The 24,349-nt window shown below is 37.3% G+C and overlaps 1 protein-coding gene across 3 annotated transcripts in view; it reads left to right on the top strand.

Moving 5' to 3' along the window:
- Pde4d (phosphodiesterase 4D) overlaps nt 1–24,349 on the top strand; it is a 1,402,687-nt gene that overhangs the window by 692,154 nt on the left and 686,184 nt on the right. The gene's annotated exons all lie outside the window — the stretch shown is intronic.

Below are 24,349 nucleotides of genomic sequence, written 5' to 3' on the forward strand. Positions count from 1 at the left end.
AATGATCGTTCTCCACCTGTGCTCTATCAGAAGTACAAACCTACCTGAACAATAAATCTCACAAATGTCCAAGTCAAGCCAGGAAACCTTGAGCTAGGTAATCGGAGTGTTTGAGGTGGGTGGTTCTCCAAGTTCAATTCCTATTGCAAGTTCCTACAAGAAAATTGGATTCCAGATGTCAAATAAGAATGTAGCGTTGCTCCCCATACCTAAGTGCTGGTGACGTTTCTTTGATTTCTTAAGATAAAATTCCTGCCAGGCTCTCCAAACAACTTAGGAAAGAAAGGATTGGAAAGGAAGGGAAGAAAATCAGACTTAGCTCTCTTTTCTAGGTGGTCCTCATTTGAACAGAGATGGTCACGGATACAAATATGTGTGCATGTGCGATGCTGGGTTCTTGATAAAAGCTCTCCTTCTCTACTGACTTACTATTTGATTTGTAATCTCAAACATGCCTTTATTTGGTAAATAATATACAAATATGGGAAAAAGAAGAAAAAAGAGGTTAGTATGTCTGCATAGAAAGTTGCAGGCTACTACTTGGTGAAATACGGTGTTCACTACATTTTTAGGATGTTTGACTATTTTGTCAGCTTTTAATTTCTTTAGGAATATTTTTATCTTCTTTACACTGGATGAAATTGGTTTATGCATATGCTTCCTGTAATTTTTCTGGAGGATTCTTGTTGTTTTCCTGCTCTTGGGGGAAAATATTTAAATAAACCATTGTGTGAGCTTGTTTGGCGTTTGGGCTTCAGATGAGACATTTCTAGGCTCAGGTCAAATGATTCTTGTCTGGGGTCTGTTATACATGCTTAGTTAACTCTAAGTAGTAGTAGGTGCTGTAGACTAGCTCTACATCTTGGTAAAATGAATGTAAATTAAGATAAAGAAAGCACCATAACAAAGGGAAGATAATAAGGACCATGTTAGATGAGAAGCTCTCTGACTAAAGGATTTGTATAGTGTTTCTGTAGCAAGACTGTGTTTGGAATAGAAAAATCAAAACAAAACAGAATCCAAACTTCAAGGAAAGAAGCAGCAAAAAGTAGAGAACTCTAACCCAGTGGCATGACTGGGCTGAGGAATGCATTTATGTCACAGATTAAAACTGAGGAGAAGAAAGTAAAAAAGCATGGCTCCCCCAAAAGACATATCCAACCTCAACATTTTAATTTTATATAGTTTGATGTCTGTCTCGAGAAGTGTTTTTCTTGTCTTCTAGATTTTTAACAACTATGTCCCTTTACTATGAGTTGAGGCAGGTATAACTGATCCTTAGATGGGTAACACAAACACCGGAATTTTCCTCAAAGGAAGAAATGGTTGGGAATGTGTGTCAGCAATAAACAGTGAATGGGAGAAAGGCGCCGGCAAACACTTGGAGATGGACTTCAGGCGGGAAGGGAGTGTTGGGGGTTGGCCTAATGCCCTGCACCAGGGCCCAGAGTAGGAAAACCAGCTTCAGTTCTGAAGGAGGTAGAACCAGAATTTAGGCACCTACGTCCCTTTTGGGTGAGCAGTTTATTATTATGGTTCCTAAATTGTACCCATTACAGATTCAGCTTACAGCTTGGTTTCAGCCTGTAAGAATCAACCCAGAGTTCAATGTAAGGTTATCTGAGCTATTTGGACATGTTGCGATGTAAGGAAGGCAGGAAATCTCATGAAAACAGGCTTTCTTCTGAAATTTCTGGCACTTCCTTTGCTAGTACTGTTTGGCAAAACTTCCAAGAGCATGATTTCTACCAAAAATTTCATCTAAGTCCATCAAGACTCAGCCTGCTCGTGAGAACATAAAGAGATCAATGGAAATAGAAAACAAATTACAATATCAATTCTTCATTAACTCAGGAGATAACAGTTGACCTGATGGCCAAAATCATCCAGGAAGGAATTTTCAAAATGTATTTCAAATTTTCCATATTGTTTCAGTGAGCCTCGAGACTTTTTTTTGAATATCCACAGGTATCTTTGGACAAATACCATATCATCTGTGCTTCAGGATTTGTGCTAAACACTATTCAGAGTTTTTTAACACATATTTTCTATTGTTCTGAACATACAGGTACACACACATACACAATACACATGTACACATACACGTATACTCACACACTTGCTGCTGTTACTACTAAAGTGATGCATACCACATTCTCTCTCTCCCTTAAATTGGTGCTACCTCAGAATATTAGTCCCTGTTTCTGGTATTCTCTTTCCTTCAGTATGTGTATTTTGATACCTAGTAGATTGACAGTGTTTCACTTGTACCTAATGATTACAAAGCTAAGCAAGAGTCTTTCCTTGGATACAAAGAATTTACACTCTAGTTAGAAAACAGTAAGTCTTGTTTGAGGACATGGTTTTACTAAGGTAAGCTTGCTGCTCTACCACATAGTCTCAAAATCTCAGTGAATGTTGATTTCTTGCTTTTGCTTTTTGTGGCGACCCAGTCAGCCTTAGGGCAATTGAAGGACCTGGGATCTTCCCATCTTGCAGTTCTACTGTTTATAAAACGACTCCGGAGGTTGCTTGGCTTAGCTGAATCAGAGGATACATCATGGAGAATACATGTGTGAGGCGGGCCTAAAAGCACATACACAGCACTTAGGCTTGTATCCCCCGGGCTAGAATTCAGCTTTGTGGCCACGTCTAATTGCAAAGGAGGCTGAGAGACATATCTGAGCTCTACTCTAAGGCATAAGGTAGTATACAGATCCAGTGAGCAGATAGTGCGTCTTGGTCACAGACTTGCTAATGGCAGTCTATTTCACCCTCTATCCTAATTTTTAACTTCTAGAATAACAGGTTAGATGGATAATCCTTAAAGTCTCTCTTCCCACCTCTGAGATGGAGATTGTATTGAAGCAACTCACTCACTGGATAGGTCTATTGATTCAAAAGAGCTTGCTTGTAAATGGTAGACATCTCCTTTTCTGATCTGTCATGCACGAGTCTAGTGTATTCTGAGAACTCCTCAGGTGGAATCTTTATTCTTTTGCCTTTTGCATTCTATAAGGAAACTGGCTTGGAATAACCCACTAGAGAGCAGCTCCATCCTACTTATCTCAGTATACCACAATGTCGAGCCAATGGTGGATGGTCAATAAATATCTGGTAATCTATATCAATGTCCTGATATTCACACTTTTTCCAATGTCAGCTCTTTCCTTAGCTCCATACCCTGTTATTTCATGTTGCTATCCTTTATTTACTAAATTGATAGTGGTTATTCTTAGACTGGCTGTTCTTATCAAAACTCCATTGGAGGTTTTGTGACCTATTGAAGGAGCAGCCTGCCAAGTTGATGCAATACTTTGAGCACTGTGTAATTCAAGGAGAGAGCATCTAAGCTATTAGAAATGTGTCTACTGTCTCGCTTTACCATTTACTAGTTGTATGATTTTGGACAGGGCACTAAAAATATGCCTCCATTTCTCTGATAGTCAGTGTTTGTGGAGTAGTATCTATTTGGATTATGATATTATTACTCACCATCATGTATTAAAGAATGTGGCACAGGATGGACCCTTGATAAATATTGTGTGTCAATGTTTTTTTTTTTCCCTCATCATTCTGTATAGTTTTCTTTTGTTCTGTGCCAGGGCTTGTTCTCAGGGTCTTGCACTGTTTCTTGGCTTTCTTAATCAAGGCTGTAGCTCTGCCACTTGAACCACACCTCTGCTTCTGGCTTTTTGCTGGTTAATTGGAGGTAAAAAGTGTCTAGGCTAGCTTAGAACTTTGATCCTCAGATCTCAGTCTCTTGAGCAACTAAGATTACAAGTCTGAACCATCAGTACCTGGCTTACTATAGGTCCTTTTATTCCAGCCTTTATATGCATGAACATTAAAGATCATGCTTAAATTTCCAGATGATCAGTCTATCAGTTTTTTATGGAGAAGCTGGCATGAATAAGTCTGAAGAGACTAGGATCTCAAAGGAATGAGCGTCTGTCATTCTCATGAATATAGGAAGGAAACAGAAATGAGAGCCACAGGATGGGTCTCTCCTCTGCCTGCTTCCCTTCCATACATCTGTCAAGTCCCTGCTCTTCCTTACAACCTCCTCAAGTTCCTGAAGGATTCCTGAAGGAATCTTTCTTTTACAAATTTCCATAGCACATCATACCTCTGCTACTCTCTTACTGATTATTAGTAATAACTGTATCACTTGCTAATATTTATTGCATTGGTATTTGGCCTGACACTGTGTTGGGATTAGAACTGTCTTACACCCTTGCTTGTTACCACTTACTTAGTATTTAGTAACACCATGTAGATCAGTGATTATGCACAGAATTTTATCTGACTAGGGGAATTCTTTTGAAATCACAAGGAGCTAAAGCTAAAGTCCACTGGAATTTATGGTAAAGAAAAATCATATTTTCAGTTGTAGTTTATTTCAGAAAAGAATCAGTAAGTAAATTATATTTTTCAAATTTTCTCCCTCAGTTTTAAACTTTCAATTTTAGTTAGTGTATTTCCCTCACTAATTAGAACTAAATAAAGTCATAGAAGAACAAAGCAGATCTGTTTTCAGTCAGTCTAACTTTAAAATAACTGTTTCATTGTATTTAAATCTTAGAACCTCTGGCTCTTTTATTTTTAGTATTAACTTTAAGTTAGAACATTTTTCATAGTTTGTAATATAAATTCAGATATTCACCATTCAGATTTTCATACATCAATATCATATTAATGTTTTTATCAGTTAGTTTTTCAGTGCTGAGAACCAAACACAGTGTTTCATGCATACACTGGAGAAGGGCTGAGCCACTGAGCTATGTCCACAGCCCCTCTTTTCTCAAAGAATACACTGTTATAGATACTGCTAAACTCACCACTCAACCTTTCTATGTACTTTAATAGGTTTCTCAAGACTGTTATTGTTATTCTATTTGAAAACTTTTTCTTGTTCCATTGGCTCTATTTAGCTTTAAAGATTCCTTTCTGTGTCTTTTATCATGAAAATATCCTCCAGGAAGCATCAGTGGTGCTCCCCTGGGAGGTAGGAACCTAAGTGAGTGTTGGCAGTTAAATATCAGCAAGTGAGAAGGAAGTTTCCGGGGAAGATCATCCAGGGAGCACAACAGGAAGTACAACTGCCATGTTTAGGTGGAGTCAGTCTGTCCAGACTTTATTCTAGACCTTTAAGTGATTTAGTGTTGCTTTTACCAAGAATCATGGTAAGGTGGGGGCACTATCAGTTGTGGGAAAGGTATTTTTTTTTTTTTTTTGAAGAACGTGTCAGTTGAAGTGTATTATTTAGAGCATGCAAAGATTGGCACACAACTGAGAAAAAAAATGAATGACGAGTGATATGGCAGCTTCTCACTCCTCTATGATCTTCCCATGGCTGTTGACATTTAAAGATATGAAATCTGTATCAGCCAATGGCATTGCTACGAGGGGTGAAAATGTTTCGAACCATAAACAGCCTTTCTTATAAACTCGGTAGCAAGTTGAGTGAGAAGAAATTAACTCTTATAAATGATTTAAGTTACAACTTTAAAGTTTACAAGTACTCTTTGTAAATAAAAAGCCTTTATTAACATTTAAGCACTAATTGGGTATTCATATTTCAGTCTCTTTCTTAGACAATAATCTACTAAATTTTTCCTTTATGTAACAGTTCTAGAGATAAAAATAAAGCTTTATTATTACCAGAGAAGCAAAATTATATGATAGTTTTATAAGAGTTTTGCTTTGTTTAAAAAGTCATAGTTTTAAAAGTGTGATTGAAGGAATATAGTCGAAGGCAAATGTTTCCAGGTGTGCAGGCAGCATGATATTTGACCTTACTTACTTCAACCTTTTTGAATTGTAGACTTGCTATTCAAAAAAGTCACATGGCCATAAAGGCATTTAATGTTTACAAGTAAAAGTAATTGACTTATTAAATTTACAAATTGATAACAAACTATAGTACATCTAGATAAGTAATCCAAAACATATTTCATGCCAGTCTCCAGTGGCTGTGCCTGTAATTTAGCACCTCTGGAGGCTGAGAGCAGTAGGATCATAGTTTGAGGCCAGCCCAAGCAGAAAGGTTCATGTGACCCTATCTCAAAAATAATCAGCTAAAACTAAAGCTGAAGATGTGGCTCAAATGGTAGTCAGCCTAGTAAGTACAAGACCCTGAATTAAAATCCCATTACTGCTAAAACCAAACCAAACCAAACAATAGCAGTAACAAAATACAACCAAGCTTCATTTTGGTGCTACTGTAAGGCAGTGACGTAGGTGCTTCATGAAGAAAAACAAAAGACAGAATTCTTGACTAATTCTATGACTCATGGACAGATGGCGGGGTCTTCAGAAGGAAAGTGTTGGTGGCATTCATCTGCGGACACCTTGTGCAATTGATTTAGGGAGAAAATATTTAAACCTAGAGATCATTATAAAAAAAATCTTCATTTTCCTACATCTTCATTGTATACCATCTTAACAGATCCTTCTTTTCTACTCTACATACAAAACAGAAAAAAATCATTTTATGTGCAATTTATGTGCACTCTTCAACTTTTTCAGATGAGATAGTCTCAAAATGGTGTATGCACAAGTTGGCCTAGGAAGAAATGATGTGATTTCACTTTAGGAAAACACGTTCTGTTTATAATAACATAGATATAAACATCAATAATTTGACTCAGCTGTGTCCAGTTCTTTATACATTAAACCTTCACATAACGGAACTGAGTTTAGCTAGTAACTGTACTTTGTATATGCAGGTGCTAAGGCCCTCTACAAAATATTATATGAAAATAGAGTAATGGAATCAATTGGAATTGGTTTTATGAAGTGAGGAGGAGGAATATGAAAGAATGATGCTGTGGGTATGTTTGATTGAGTTAGTAATAATCATATAGGTGGATGTGCAATTTTTGTGCATTTCATGTCACTAACAAATGCTACTAATAATGTTTATAAATAATTATTTAACCACCTGGTGCCAGTGGTTCATGCTTGTAATCCTAGCTACACAGGAGGCTGAAATCTGAGGATCACAATTTGAAGCCAGCCCAGAGAGGAAAATTTGTGAGACTCTTCTCTCCAACAAATGACCAGAAAATTGGAAGTGGCACTGTGGCTCAAAGTGGGAGAGTACTAGCCTTGAGTGAAAGAGGTCAGGGACAGCACCCATACTCTGAGAAGAAAGAGAGAGAGAGAGAGAGAGCCAGAGAGAGAGAGAGAGAGAGAGAATGGGAGAGAGGGAAGGAGGGAGAAAGAAAGAAAGAGAAAGAAAGAAAGAAAGAAAGAAAGAAAGAAAGAAAGAAAGAAAGAAAGAAAGAAAGAAAGAAAGAAAGGAAGGAAGAAAGAAAGAAAGAAAGAAAGGGAAAAGAAAAGGAAGGAAGGAAAAGAACATATATACTGTATAACCAAGAACATTTAGCTTTGCATCCATAAAATCAGTATTTTCAACTTGAACACAGATCTGTCTATATACTTTCTGCATCATCTCTCTGTGGGATGGGTCATATTTACGTTTACTATACTATATAGTACAAGTATTAAATGAATATTCAGATTTTACAGATTGGCAGTTAGTTCCCAGAAGAGTAGGAATCAAAGTCTTTCTTGGTGTGGAATCTCAATTTATTTATACAAACTTGATGAAAGTTGGCATCATTCTTTCTGATAAGAATATGTATATGTATGAAGAATATGTTTTGGGGGAAGGAAGATTTCTAACTCAACAGAAGACATTCTGATTGAGAGGTTTTAAAATAAGATGGGCTTTAAAACAAAACCAATCAGAATAATTTTATTTCAATAATTCAAAGAGTCAGGAATGAAAGCCTTAAGCTCTATGGAGAAAGATCAAGTAAAAAAAAAAAAAACAAAAAAAAAAACCTATTAAGATTTGGTTCCTGAAAAGCCAGCTGGAAACAATGGTCCACAGGCTCAAGTTACTAAGCAACAGAGAACCACACTGCTTGGTAACCAGATCTGGCCTGACTCACAGACTGACTTCAAGTGACCAGGTGGCCAGATAGGAGCATCAAGGCCTATATTAACTCTAAACAATTTCTTCCTTCATCTGCCAGCTTTCCTGACAAATCTCACATTATTGAATAATCTCTTTGAATTGAGATACTTGCTTTAAGAATAAAAATATCTGTGGCATCAGAAGTAAATGTTCCTTCCTCTTTAAAATAACATTTTCCAAGAGTATTTATTTATTTATTTTTTAATTGTGAGTACAGAGGAGTTACAATTACATGGGCAAGATAACGAGTACATTTCTTATCAGGCATTTTATTGGTTCAATATAATATAGATAAAAAGTATGCTGTTAATGAAAAAAAAGAAAATGAAAGCTCTGAGATTGATGATCTGACCAAATTTTCATCAGCAAATGTAGGCTAGACCAAAATTGCTTTCTTTTATCAAGTGATGTCTTTCTTTGAACTCTCAGACATGATGTATTTCCATTTATGTGGCCCTTTCTATCTAATGATGTCTTTTTTTTCTCCTGTGTGTTTTGACTTACACAAAAGATTGATTATTCTTAAAATATCAGAACTTTCACATATGTTAAACTACATCTACTTGCCAGGCACTTGTGGCTCATGCCTATAGTTATAGCTACCCATGAGGCTAAGATCTGAGGATCACAGTTCAAAGCCATTCTAGGTATGAAAGTCCATGAGGCTGTTATCTTCAATTAACTAAAATGTTGGGAGTGGAGCTGTGGCTCCAATGGTAGAGTACCACCTACAAACAAAAAAGATAGGTGACGATGTCCAGGCTCTGAGTTCAAACCCTGGTACCAGTACCAATAATAATTCTTTTTAAAACCCAAACACTTTCTATTTACTGTACAGGCCTAGATGCTACTTTTATAATGTACCTTTAGTAAATATGTGTTGTGTGATCAATTGAGGAACCCATTTTCTATTGCTGTACCTCTTAGGCTAAGCACACAGAAATCTTTTAGCCTAGAACTCCTAGCAATCATGTGCTGGATTGCCAGGATGGGAAGAAATCTCAAACTCAATGATTAACTATTTGTATGGACTTTGCCCAAAAGTGTGTGTGTATTCTGTTTTTACCATCCTATATCAGTACAGTGTGGCATTAGTATATATGAAGGAATTTGTAAATAATCATGTGATAATTATTTGTCAAATATATGTATTTTTATATTATTTAGTTTGCCCTTTGAAAACAATCTATGCCTAGCATATTTCTGAGAAAAGTAAAGCCTATGTAATTATATTTATGATTATTCGTAAATTACTGAATAACTAGCCGGTTAAGCTCTTATGACTAATCCTTATCTCTTAGAATTCATACTGATTATATACCAAGACGTAAGCTTATAAAGTAATGACTAGATGTTGAGGAAAAATTAAAAAGTAAACTAGCTTCCAAAGTTCTCTTTTGAATATGACAGTCTGGAGATGTTTTAACTGACAGAAACTAAGTACCACTTCTCTAAAGGAGACATTGAGAATAACTAAAATTAAATAATAGAATACCATTTTGAAGAAGTTTAGCTTAGAAACAACATTGTAATATCAATATTTTGCCTGTTGTTCAATATATATTAATTCTTTTTACATTACAGTGATTTCAAGCCAACAAATTTCCTTTCTATTACCTTTATGAGATAGCCCTTTGATCAAATTAGCTACTATTAAAACAAAATGTCTTCCTCTTCATATTATAAGTAGGATATTTGGTTTGTTTTCTCATTTTCTTATGTAGCTAATTTCCCATTTATATTTGTAATGATAACGTAGCTTCAAAAGCTGACCTTTTGAAGTTAGCAACTTTCTATTATGATTTCGTGCATTTTATCATTTCTACTTGTTTACCATCTTTACATTTATTGTTTTTGTTTTACTTTGCTTTATTCTGAACAGTGTATTTTTTATGACCTTCTATTGAGTGAAAGCCAGGTAGAACAGCCTATGATTTATGGGCAGTAATATCTAAAATGTATATGAACTGCAGACTGGTGACGCACAGGCCACTTCTATTGCTCTCCTCTGAATAGAATCAGGCTTCCTTTAATAAAATCTTTTTATCAATAGTAAAAGCACTGTTATTAATACTGTGATTTCCCCCCCTGGTTTATCTTTAAATTTTAAGGTACATCTGTGAGCCATGTGTTCTTTTTATTTAATATTTTACTTGATTTGCATTCATATTTAAAGGTCTATACATTTAGAAATGAAGTTGTATATCATTAGTATAATTGGGAGCCAGTGAGTGCCATTTAATGAGGTATAGAATATATTTGAAATAAGCATAATATAAGAAGCAAAATAGATTTAAGCTGTGTTTTAGATATTTGGTCAGGTGAAAGGCTCAAAACCTGGGATTTGCTCTCTCTTTATTTAAAATGGCATTTTTAGGAAGTAATGCAGCTATAAGAAAGACTGATTAAATCTTCCTTAAGGCAATAAGAATAACTGTACAGGAATTAGAAGGAAAATAGCCTTACTATTGAATTGCATTTTACAATTCGATAATCCTCATCAGTTTTACCTGAAACTTCCTTGTTGTGACCCAAAACATTTAGTAGAGGAACTCAGTGGTCCCCACCATTACTTCACTACAGAAAGAGAGTCACTGGTCTTGCTGGGGTCCTGGACTAGGTGTTTTTAATTCCTAAGCAGAAGTAGAGTGTTGAAACCCTGCTTCAGCTCTGAAGCTATTAATTTCCATCTAATTAGTTGCATGGATACAAAAAAGTCATTGAAGTATTTCAAGAAAAATGTTGTATTTGCTAATGACAACTTCTAAGTTTACTTCTACTTTAGTGTATACGATCTCCAAATGAATGAGAACAGAGGAAAATAATGAATTAAGTTTTGCTTTATCTCTGTAATCTTATTGATTGCTGTCTCTCTTAGACAACAATCCTTTCTCTCTTAGACTACAGACTGCAATTCTCACAGGTGAGGGTTCACAAGCCAAGTTTAGAAGACCCATAGGAGATGTTGAACCATTCTTTGGAAAGCCTGCCCCTGAGGAACATATTTATTCATTATCACCTTTTAAAATAGTGCTAATGGAGACTTCTGAGGACTGTGCTATATACATTGAAGCAAAAATAATAAAAAAAAAACTCAGGAAAGTTATTTACAACCATATAAGATGAAAGAGAGACGTTATCTAATATGTATCCCCACATCTCTCTCAGCAAATAAGTAATTGCATAAGTAAGAAAATTAGAAGCAGCATTATCTCTGCAGCTGAAATTCCTTGCCAACAAGTTCGGTGTCAGCCATGACAAGATGTTGCTAGCATGTGTGGTTGACACTCATGCCTCCTTGAAACCATGGCTGAACTCTGGTTTCCATCACATCTCTCTTCCATTCCATTACCTTCATTTTCAACACCTTCAATCAACAGCCTATCAATTCTCTGATTTGCCCTTTATCTTATTTCAATATGCTCACTGTACCATGAACATCTGATATCTATCTCAGTTCCTTTGTAAGCTTGTTTAACAAAATTGGACTCAGACTACGTATCTCTGGGTGTAGTTCCGTGTACCTCCTCTGGACATTTCCACTGGAAAGTTCCACTTTGGGCTTTACTTTTACTTAACCTTACCATTTCTTTGGTTTCTTTTCAGTTCTGTTCATAGAGCTACTACTTCCCCCCCCCCCCCAATAAAGCAGCTAAAATCATTATTGACATAGGCTTTGCCCTCCCTCTACCTGGGCCTATGGATCATTTCATTTAGTAGTTCTTGCTAGTCTGTAGTTTCACAACTCCACCATCTGTTTTAATGCTTAGCCTTATATTTGGGGGAATTTCTATAATATGCTAACTCATCTTAGTACCATTGTGTTCTTCCCTTTAAGGGTGTCCTACTTATATGGTCTCATTCATTATCCCAAAGTTCTATTTTGGTTGTCCATCTTGTTTAGCAGAGGTAAGCAAAAAATAAAAGAGCCAGACAATAACTACTTAGGCCACACCATGTCTGTGTCAACGACTTAGCTCCGTTATGGTAGTATAAAGGCAGCCCTACATGTTCAAAGAGGCATGACAATATTCCAGTAAAATATATTGTAAAAAATAGGCTGGCTTTAACCCACTGGCGATAGTTTGCCAATCTCATATCATAAGGTGTAGTTTTCACCCCTCTATCAGGCATTTAAATCTCCATCTAAAGTTCTAAACCTCTCTCTACAACTGTCTCTAGTGTTTTCTGTGAATCTCATTGCCTGTCTTTCTGCAGAACTGAATCTTGAGCAGGATTTCTCAACCTTGACACTACTGATAGGAAGCTCAAGATGACATTTTGTTCTGAAGCTGTTCAGGAGCATCCTGGCTGTTACACACAGAGTAACGATAACACTCACCTGCTGTCAACATCCAAAGGTCTCAGTATATTGCTAAATATTCTCTTGAAGTTAAAAATAACTATCCATCGTGGAGAATAGCTTACCTGGAGGGTAATATTTTTCAAGGAAGGAACTAGGAGGCCTCCTTCAGTGGCCCTTAACAGTGTCCTGTGATAGAAGGAGAGATCTAGCTATTGATGAGCTAGTCCAATTCCACTCCTTATTCACTGTGGGATTCTAGGGGATTTCATTTAAACTCCAGAGTACACAATAAATCTCATCTGTAAATTGAGGTCATTACTAATTCACACATACTTCTTGGATATATTTTAAGGTCAAATGGTATATTCAACAAAAGGCCATTTGACAAGAATAAAGTACTTTACAACCATATGTACAAATAGTTTTGAGCCTTCTGAAATCCAGGTGCTTAAGGCACCTCCTCAACTGCCTCTAGTCTTTTGCACATTGTGTATGGCTGGCTACTGGGGCATTGTCTTTGCTTTCAAGGATCATGATGTGGTGATGGACGGTCAGACTAAGACTACTTAAGCAACTATTTATCCATAGAACCATAATAGAAGTTGAAAAAAACAAGATACAAAGAGTGTTGGGAGTTTACATGAGGTGGAGAACATATTTGGTTGAAAGAATCACTTGAGACTTAATACTTGACATGAAATAGTTAAGAAGTCTTGGGAACCCATTTGTGAATTATCTAAGATGACTCTTTTAATATTCTTGGTAATCTAATTAGGCTTAGGTTTCAACATTCCATTTTATAAAGAAAAGAATGGAGCTTGGAAGGAAATTTGACACTGACTTAAAGCATAGAAGATTTCAATGTAGATGGTACTGAAGTATAGGAAGAAAAGTGACCGAGGATGACTTCCTCCTACCAAGAGAATAGTGAGAGCAGGCATCAGGTTACATGCTGTTCAGGTGAGTTTGATTATCTGTGTGGGAGAGGTACAGTGGAATTGGTTTTGAAGATTAGCTAACCTTCCTCTCTTCTTTCCTTCTAACTTGCCTGCCTTCTTCCCGCCCGCCCCCCTTATCCCCTTAGTCATTTGGGATTTATACACTTAAATGAAACATGACCAGTTTTATCTTCTTAGCAACTTTACATAAAAGGAAGTGACATTTTGAATTGCTACCCCTTACTAAGCCACAAGTGTGTACATTAAACACTTTCAATAGTTGGAATATGAGACTCCAGGCCAATTATACCAATCCAAACCATCTTTCATCTACTAATTTTCTGCTACTGCTTGCAAGAGAATCCTTGGACACACAATCGCATTTCCATTCAAATCAGATATATTAATTCAACTGTGGCACTTATTTTCTGATGCATGGAACAAAGGCACTATTTATGTGAGGAACACACCTGCCTTTTCACCTAAGTTGCAAGAATAGAATGCTTAGAGCAAGCACATTTACCAGTACTTATGGACAATATACCGAGACTTGCCTTGCTCTGAAAGCAATTTTCTGTATTTTAAGACTATCTCACAAGTTTGAAAGTCAGGAAATAAGTATCTTATTATACATTACATCCATTCAAAAGAATAATTTCTGGGAGTCTGTTTTATGTACATTGCTTTTCTGAACAAAATAAAGTCTGCCCACCCCATCACACATTCTAATGGAAGAGAAAATAGCACAGCAAATATTTCAGTAGGGCCTAGCATTAGAAGTAGGGTGAAGAAGAAATATTAAGATAAGGGGATTAGAGAGATTTCTATAGAAGATCTTTGGGAAAGATTCTCTTGGAGGTGGCATCTGAGCAGTGATCTGGAGATCTGATTACCTAGGGGAAGAACATTTCAGGCAGAAGAAATAACAAGTGCAGAGTGCCTAAGGGAGGATGTGATTGGCATGTTTGAGAGAGGAGAGTCATAAAAAAATGAGGACAGAGCCTTAGAAGTGAGTCAGGTCACGTAGTGTTTTGAGGCTGTCTTGAGGACTTGGGATTTCCTTGGTAATGTGTGATATGTCAAGTTGAAAAAGGGATGGTAGTGGGAGTGTCTGTTTAGGGGTGACAGACAGTATATTTTAAGTCTTAGGAGAATCATTTTGGTTTCCAAGGAGAATATCGATACAGAGAAAGGGTAGAAACTAGAGAGACTAATGGCAAAACTCATGTGAGATTTAATGGTAGTATGTGATAGAGCAGGAAATGGTCCAAATTCTGTCTATGATTTGAAAGCCTCATCAACAGCATTTGCTAATTGATCAGGTATAAAGCGTGAGAAGAAGGATTAAAAATGGTTCCAAGTTTGGGGCTTCATCAGACAATAGTATGTAATTGTCGTTCAATGAGCTGGAGAAGATTGTGTAAGAGGATCCTATTTGGAAGCTATGGTTCAGGAGTTTAGTTTTAAGCATGTTATGTTAGTGATGACTATTAAGTTTCTGAAAGAGAAATCAGTGTTACTGGATTTTGATTCTGAAGTTTGGAACATATATTGTCACTGGAGATCAATATTTGGAAGTCATTAAAATATGTAAACTATTAACAATCATGAAAAGGGAATTCGCTTTCTCTGGAGAAGAAGGCAGTGATGGTTGAGGCACTTCAAGATCCAGAAAATAGGAAGATGAGGTAAAACCACCTGAGGAATCCATGATAGGATGACCAATGAGATAAAGGAAATGCTAAACGTGACATTTGGAAACTATGAACGTGGTTTCAAAGAGAGGTAGTCACAAACTGCCTAGTGCTGCTTAAAGCTCAACTAACATTGATGGCCTGTAACACAAGTGGATTTGATAAAGTGATGATAAAGGAAGAATGGAGAGTAATAGACTGTATTACCCTAGAATTTAGTAGCTCAAAGCAATACGTATCCCATGTAGTTCCTCAGAGTTAAGAATTAGGAAAGACAGCTTATTGGGCTGGTTCTGGAGCAGGATACTGCAAGAGTTTGCAGTCAAGCACTCAGTGAAGGCTTTTCAGGTGCTCAGGAGGTCAGTTCTGTAGTTGATGCTGTCTTCAGTCAGACTCTGTTTATCATTGGATGTTAATAGACTTCAGCTCTGTGTGTTTCAAGTGATCATGGTGGAAGCCATCTGACTTGTATGGCCTAGAGTTGGAATGACATTCAACTGTATTCTTTTGGTTACACACTCCAAACCTGGTACAGTAGGAGAGAACTTCTCAGAGAAGTGAGTAGCAGGAGGCAAAAGCCTTGTCAAATGACCAGATCCACTGGGTTTAAGAAATGTTGGGAGGAATAGAGTCAATAGTTAACCTATAGAAATTTGCTGTAAAATAGAAGGAAGAAAAATGGGAGGGCAGTGGGGGATAGTTGAAGGGGAAATGGTTTAAAGGTTTGTTGTTAGTTGTAAATATTACATTGTATGATTTTTGGGGAAAGGCCCACATAAAGGAAGATATTTTGTTATGAGAGATTGGAGAGAAGTGTGGAGCTGTATTTGGGGGGGGGGGGAGGTTGTGATAAGGATTTAGTGCACAAAGATATAGTCATCCTAATAAATGAGAAAGGATAGACAATTCTTTGAGTACTCTTTTAAGTGCTTCAACTTTGCAATAAAATAGTAAGCTCATCAGTTTAAGAATAGAAAGACTGGTTGGAAGTTTGAAGAGAGAGATCGGTCAGCTCTAGAAAGAGAGCGTACATTGCTTTACTAAAGGAATGTAAAATGTCTATATCACACTAAAGAGTTACTTCAAATTAGAAGTTGTTGTGGTTGGGCTTTTTCTTAGCTACTAGTCATTGGTTAGGCTTAACTACAGCATTGGGAAAACCAGGATTTAATGAGATGAGATTTTTCCAGTTAAGTTGGTATTGAAGAATAAACAAAGTGTAGTGGTGCTCTATTTATTCTAAGCCTGCTAAAGAAAAGAAGATTCATGTTTGGTGAGGGTCAGTAAAAACTTATAAGGTCATTGTCTTGGAGGACTTGGTTGTTTGGAAAGATTTTGGATTCAGAATGCTAGAGAGAATGAGTGAGTTAGAAAGAAAGTATGTAGAGATGCTTAAAAGTGATCATTGGGTAAGTTATTACTAATGTCCAAGTCTTGCATATGGTTTAGAATGTGACGTAGCTGAGATGGAATTGGGGATCATCTGAGGTGAGATCAAGGAACTGGGAGGCCATGAGAGGAAATTGCAATCATGATGAATCATGTTGGTTGTGTGTTGGAGGAAAACTGTATTAAATTCTCTCAGGGCTAAGGAGGAAGCTGGAGGTGGTGAGGAGAAGACCAATAGCATGAATCTCAAGACAGTTTTAGAGTGAAGGAGATCTGGCCGGAAAACAGCAGAGAAGAGCAAGACAGCCAATTCTCTTTTGAAGATAGGGGTACAAGAAAATGCAAAAGGAAAATTGCCACCTCATCAGAGGGTTAAATGGAAGTCAGTGTTTTCAATGGATTGTCAGGAGTGTTAAAGTGAGAAGGAGCAAGAACCAGGGAAGACAGCATTTCATGAGTGAGGAGATTCTGCCGATGCTGGTGACTACAAGTCACAGTGGAAAGCTTGTGGGATTGGACAAAAGCTGCTGACTCAAGTCAGACCGTGATGAGCAACAATTTGGCAGTCTTGCACGTCTTATACTAATGAATGTTTATTAAAGGACTAATATCACAGTACATTATAAGCCTGTACAAAAATGTCATAGTGAGCCCCATTATTTTGTACAATTCATATATATTAATGAAAAAAGGAGCACCAGGTGCTGGTATCTCACGTCTATAATCCTAGCTACTCAAGAGACTGAGATCTGAGGACCCTAGTTCAAAGTCAGCCCAGGCAGGAAAGTCTGTGAGACTCTTATCTCCAATTAATGGTCCAACAGCTGGAAGTGGATCTGTGCCTCAAGTGGGTAGAGTACCAGACTTGAGAAAAACTAAGGGACAGCACCCAAGCCTCATTCAAGGCCCAGCACACAAAGGGAGGGGTGTGGTGATGCAGCAAAGATCTTTGATGAGAGCTTGGAATTTGACAAGCACAAGCACTTCTGCTGAACAGCTGGTATCTTGAATCTGTTTATGTTCATTCACTCTTTGCACTGCACTGCATCCATGGTGCATTTTGGAAACGAAGCGGAGAGGGAATGGGTATCAGTGTGGGCAGGAATGCCCAGCAATCTTCAAGCCAATGTTGTGTCTAGTGAAGCCCCTTTCTTCCTTCTTCATCTTAAATTTATTCTGCAAAGATAAGATACCTGAGGAAAGATGCAGAAAGATGACTTGGAAATTTCAACTTTCCAGATATGTGGTCATAGGGATTGATTTTCTAACATGAACTTGCTATTATTTTTTCCTGAATCACACAGTCTTGTTTTTGAGCATGTAGGAGGTATTGAGGATCTGAAAAAAAAGAGATATTCTTGCCACTCTAGTTTGTGCACATAATTATAACAATGATATTACTTTTATCAACTGAATAAGTCTCATATGTTGACATAATGTTTATTTTAAAGATAGTAGAACGATGTGACATCTTAAAGTTTGTACAGGAATATCCTCATTTTCATGAAAGTTATAGGAAACTGCTTTCTTTTTTTGACTTTGATTTCTGGTTGGCATTGCCTATTTGTAGATTTGTGATGTGAGCTGGCTGGCTGTTATTAGAAATGTGATCTTTGTGTCTTTGAAAAGAAATGTGCCCTGCACAGCAACATGTACAAACTCCCCTCCCCCAAGGGGAAGGGCGAGCCCTGGCACCTTGTAACCTGTAAGGATTATGTGGCTTTTGTTGTGATTGATTGGTTGGCTCCTCCTCAAGAAATGCTCCTGGTATGTGTTTTATGTTTTAACAGAGCCAGGGCTTTGCTGATCAGCACGTCACTCCCGTGAAGACTTGGGCATGCTTTTGTGCATTTGCTCTTGTAGCCTGGGAGGCATATTTCAACACACTGTCCAGAATTGGCTAGAACATGCCTGTCACTCCCAGCTGACTCTGATGACGCTCTTGCCAACGTAGATTTACATCAACACCGTTCGTTACTGGCAAAGGCCCATTCAGACCATTCAGGGTGGCCCATTTAAAAGCGGCATAGCATCAATTTGAAAAAGGAATGCATTTTAAGAAATGGACTGCACTGTTAAAAAACAACTACAGTCAGTTGAAGATTTTTCAAAGCCAAGAAGAGTTGTTTGTTGTTGTTGTTTTCCCAGAAATTGTCTTAAGTTCTTACTTAAGACAATAAAGAGGCTTTATCCTGAAACAACAATTTGTCTAGGGTAGATTTTCTCTGATTTCAGCATGCTGGACATGGAGGTATTCATAGTGTTATTTTCTCTATCCAAATAATTCTATCCTTATATTCATTAAAGAAAGTATGAGATCCAAGCACTAAGAGCTGTATTATAATGTGAAATGCTTGCTACCTGCCCCTGAATTAGGTTTGAGAATTCAATGGGAATAATAGATTTTGCTCACAGCATGAAATCTTTTGGCATATGTCCATTCTGTTCTTTGACTCATCCTTGATATCCTAATAAATGTTTGGGATAGACATATTACTCAGATGTCTACAGACAGGAAACCAAGCACCCAGAAATAAAACCTGTTACCATAGCTATCCAGACAAAAATACAAACTGTCTTTGCTGTATTAAAGAAAAAGTCAGTATCCGTGGTATATAATCTGTGATTAATATCGTTTTGACCCCACACTACTCACCCTTCATTGCCATCATCTTTAGGCTATTGCAAGTCATTATGGTAATAGATTTAACTGAATGGGTTCGCAATTCTACCCTTTCTCTCAGGACAACAAGCAGAATCTTCAATGACACATGCTTTGATCTGTCTGCTTTTAAATCTGTTAAGCAGGGAAGATCCAGCAGCTTCCTCAGAGGAGATTTCACAATCCTAATAAACTTCAGCATGAGTTCTATATTTATGCTTGTTTAGACACATCCAAGTCTGTAAGGCTGTAAACCAGGGGCCACCTGAGAAGTTCAGGTCATCAGCTTTTTGCAGCTTCTTGCAGCTTTTTGCTGTTCCCAAGAAGTATTATTGTCAACACCTAGCAATAATGATGATCTTATAAAGTAACCCAAAGTGTAGGCTGCTTTATAGAAATATTTGGAAATGTTCTACTCTGCTTTTTCCTCTGTTGTATTTTGTCCATGAGTAACATGATGGCTCTATGCTCCTATATACAGTGCAGGAGGACATAAAAGATGGGAAATTAAGTAAGACTCTTTCCTTATGATTTAACATAGGACATATATGCTAATGCAGCTGACATGAGATACAACACTACAAAGAAGTGAATTTATGGCCCAATCAGATGTCAGGATTGTTCAGAAACTGAATTTGCATAAAAAGAGGATTATATCCCTAATATCACCTTATCTGACCTTTTCTGCTTGACTCAGACATATACTAGATATTGCAAATAAGGGAGACCATGGGACCTATGTTTCTTTGGGCTTGGCTTACTTCACTTAAGATATGTATTCAAATGTTTTTTTTTTCTTTCATGCGATTGTTTCTAACGCATTTATAATATTATTTCTTTGTTGCTTTGTATGTCCCTCCCCGGCAGTATAACCCCTGCTTTCACTGTATTTGATGTCGGTATAATTTGTGGAGGGGAAGGGAAAAAACAAGTCGTTTAAATAGGGATACAGGTGGACCCATTGCAACAATGAGAAGTACAAGTTGTTATGTCAAAAACAAACTTTACAACTTTGGTGGGGGGGGGGGGGAGGTTGGGAAGGGATGGGAAGGGGAAACAAAGGAGGAGGCTACAATGCTTGATAAGAAATGTAATCGTTATCTTGCCCATGTAAGTGTAACCCCTCTGTACGATATTTTCACAATAAAATAAATAAATTAATTTTAAAAAAAGAGAATTATAAAAGGAACAATTGGTGGTATATATTTGAATAGGTTATGACGCTTAAGTAAATTGGCACTAAACAAATTACATTAATCACTCCACTTACTGCATTCTTTCTGTCTGTCTGTTTGCCTGTCTGGTCTATGTCTGTGTTTTGCTCTGGTTCTGTGCTCACAAAGAAATACTGCTCATTATAGTTTTCACTGCCACACATCCTATCTCCTGAGTCCTATGTAGCAAAGTACTAGGCCAGATTGCTAGAAGCATGATAATATAAGCAATGATTGAAGTGCTCAGTGGAAATAAATACACTAGCATCTGGAGTCTATTCAGCATGTTCATGAGCTTGTACAATGAGTCTGCTTCTGAAAGAATGGCCATCCCTCATGATATGAGAAACTCCAGATTCGAAGTCTACAATTCTGATCTTTGTGATTTCTTTAAGATATTGCCTACTTATACCATTTTGGGTAAAATATTCACTTACTTTCCTGGGCAAAACTCTTCTCCACTGACATGCCCTGAACTTCTGATCAGAAATCATGGCAGCAACCAACATGCATTGTGGTGCTGCCTTCAAAATGAGGAGGGAAAAGTGAGTCCCTGCATTCCCTTAACAGAAGGAAGCTGGTGAGACAAGCATGACTTGGACATTGCAAGTCATTTCCTGATCCAGCTAACGTTTAGCACAGAATGCAGGTTATTTTTTTCTGATAATGTGATGTGTTAGGGAACTTAGTCAACATGTTCAGTACTTAGAAGTAATGTTCAGACGTTCTAGACCCTTTCCTTTCATTCTTCCATTTCAGTAGTACAAAAAGCAGTATAAACTATAACCCTCTTATCAGAAAGTTATAATTATTTTCTTTTTTGCCATTCCTGGGGCTTGAACTCCTGGGGCCTGGATACTAGCCTGAGCCTCTTTGAGCTCAAGCTAGTACTCTACCACTTGAGGTTTTTCTGAGTAGTTATTGGAGATAAGAATTTCACAGACTTTGCTTCCTGGGCTGGCTTCAAATCGGGATCCTCAGATCTCATCCTCCTGAGTAGCTAGGATTACAGGTGTGAGCCATTGGCACCCAGCTGGAAGTTACATTAAGAAGTTCTGTTTTTATAAGTATTTAGTAAGACAAGGAAAGAACAAAGTACATGTTTTTCAAGTTGTAGAATTACGGAAGTGTAGAATATGGTTCATTTCAACCATATTCATGATTGTGTCAGTACTAACAGAAGAAATTTTCTCCAGAAACACTCTAAAGAAAAATAGAATCATCATGGTATGTTTTCTATTAAAGCTATAGCAAAAATATTCAAAAGAATGTGATATAACAGCAAGACCAATGTGCATTTGAAACATTTGTTCCAGACCTTGACCCTTCTGGAGAAAACCAACTTTATTAGTTTCCTGGGCAGCTATCACAATTGACCACAGTTTGATCTTCCACAGTTTTGGTAGGCAGAATCGCACTATCAAGTACTTCATTTGCTCCAAAGGCTCTAGAGGAGAATGTGTTTTATACTTTGCACAGCTTCTAGTAGTTACCTACTTCCTTCACTTTATCTGCTACAATTTCTGCTTCGGTCTTCATATGCCTTCTCCTCTGGGCATGTCTATTATTCTACATGTTCCTTAAAGGATAATTGTCACTTGGACACTACAAGATGATCTTAGGCAAGGTCTTTATGTAATTAATTGGCCAAGTCCCTTTTCTAACCATCACTGGATATGAAAATGTCTTTTGGGGAGGGGGGACCACAGTGTTGCCCTCTACAATGTCTAAAGATACACCTTGTTTTGAGAGTTGTACAGAAAACCACCCTGGCAGCTCATACAGGTGCACAGGACTTTCTGACCATTCTCATCATTCTGAGGACTCCAGCTTGAATAGCTAAGACAATGGGGTTTCTAGAAGAGAAAAGACAAGAGAACATCAAATTCCTATAAGTGGACAGCTGTTCTGATTCATGGATGTGCTGATGTTTCTTTTGAAAGGCTATGGAAAGGGATGAGAAAGAGAAAAAAGAGGCTATGCTGTTTCCCTTGTATTCTCTGGATATATGGAGAAGCAAGAAGGGAAACTGTAGGCATAATAAGTTCAGAAAGGGGTATGGTGGATGCTTTCCCAGTGTTGTCTGGAAGTGTGGTGTGAGTTTCAGTGACTACATTAGTATATTAAAAATCATAAATGGGGCTATGTGTGTGCCTATAATCCCAGCATTAGGGAGACTGAGGCAGGAAGATTGTGTAAATTCTAGATTAGATAGAACACATAGCCAAATTGTTGTAAGGAAAACTAACTGTAGATGTTGATGGTAAAAATTCCTGTAGGAGTTAATCACATGTAAATCTCCACTGTCTTTCAAATGACTCTCACCCAAAGCAACCATCCCCTATATGGTCTGGTATAGCCTCCAAAAATGCTTTTACATATCTTTTATTAATTATTAATAAGTTTTTTATTGTGAAAATACCATACAGAGGGGTTACAATTACATGAGCAAGGTAATGAGTACATTTCTTATCAATCATTGTTGCCTCCTCCTTTGTTTCCCCTTCCCATCCAGGCCCTCCCATCTCCCCTCCCTACATATTTTATTAAATATAAATATAAATATACTAGTAATGTTCAATGAATTCTTCATCTGTATCAAAAACAGTGCCAAATATTTTCGTGAATTGCTTCTCTTATTTCTCACTACAAAACCTAAAGGAACTGGGTGCTGGTCATGCACACCTATAATTCTAGCTACTCAGGAAGCTGAGATCTGAGGGTCATGGTTTTAAGCTAATCTAGGAAGACAAATCCAAGAGATTCTTATCTCCAATTAAAAAATAAAAATTAGAAAAGGAGATGTGGCTCAAAACTGGAAGCCTTGAATAGAAAAAGCCAAGAATAAGGCCCCAAGTTCAAGCCCTGGTACACACACACACACACACACACACACACACACACACACACGCACACGCGCGCACACGCGCACACACACACACACGCACACACACACAGGATTTGTCTCCAAACTCCATTTCTACTGGTGGTCCCGGTCAAACTTCTATTAATTTTAAATATTAAGATGTGCATACCAATTGGCTTCCAAAATTTATTCGGTGTTTTTCACCCTTGTAAGCAGTATACTGGAGGACTATTCACTTTTCATAGTTGCTCTTATTGGATACCTTTATTTTTCATCACCAATATGGATAGATTAATAATTTCTATTATTAAGTCACTATTTCTTCCTTCTCTGAGCTGTCAGTAGTATTGTTGGTATTCTAGTGAACATGAGTGTACAATACTTCTCTGAGGCACTATTTTCAGCTGTTTGGAGAATATACCTCAAAGTAGGATAGCTGCAATATATAATAGTTGTATTTTTTAATATTCTGGGAAACTGTACTGCATTGTAGTTTTACCATTTTATAATTATACCTATGATGCAGAAGTATTCCAATTTCTCTATGTTCTCACCAAGACTTGTTTTCTATGTATGTGTGTGTGTGTTTGTGGGTGTGTATGTTTGATAGTGGCTACCTATGAAAGGAATCTCATTGTAGTTTTTATTTCTCTGGTAGATACATTGAGATACATTTTATCTCTTGTCCATTGAAATGTTTGTTTTTAATAATTTCTGAATGTAGTAAGATTCAGCAAATTTTTCCTCCACATGCCACATTTATATAGTATATTCAAAGTGTAACTCCATTTTCAAGCCATCTTATTTTCACATAACTTTTATTCTTTTTTAAATAAATTTTTTATTGTGAAAATACTGTACAGAGGGGTTATAGTTACACGAGCAAGGTAATGAGTACATTTCTTATCAAGCATTGTTTTAAGGTCTTTGTATTTGATTTTTCAATCCATCTATACTTTTTTTTTTAATATAAGGAATAGGGGAGGCTGAAAGTTAAGCTCAGGGGTCCAGTGCATGTTTCAGATGCCCTGTGTATGATCTCCATCCAACACCAAACAAAGCTGGTGGGTAGGATAAGGAAAGATACAGTTTGTTTTTATTCTGTCACTTCAGCCTCAGTTTGCAGAATGGTCACAAACTGGCTTGTAGGGTTTGAGCATTTTATTTTAGGTCACTTTGTTGTCAAGAGCCATGTCTGCCACACCTCTCTTTGCAGTCGCTGCTCTGTGTACAGTGGTATTGTGTGAGAATTGTTTGCTTTTCCATAAGGGGTAAACTTCAGTTGGGGCA

Source organism: Dipodomys spectabilis, unplaced genomic scaffold (assembly GCF_019054845.1).
Source record: "Dipodomys spectabilis isolate Male_0828 unplaced genomic scaffold, ASM1905484v1 ptg000140l, whole genome shotgun sequence".
In the NCBI taxonomy this organism is placed as follows: domain Eukaryota; kingdom Metazoa; phylum Chordata; class Mammalia; order Rodentia; family Heteromyidae; genus Dipodomys; species Dipodomys spectabilis.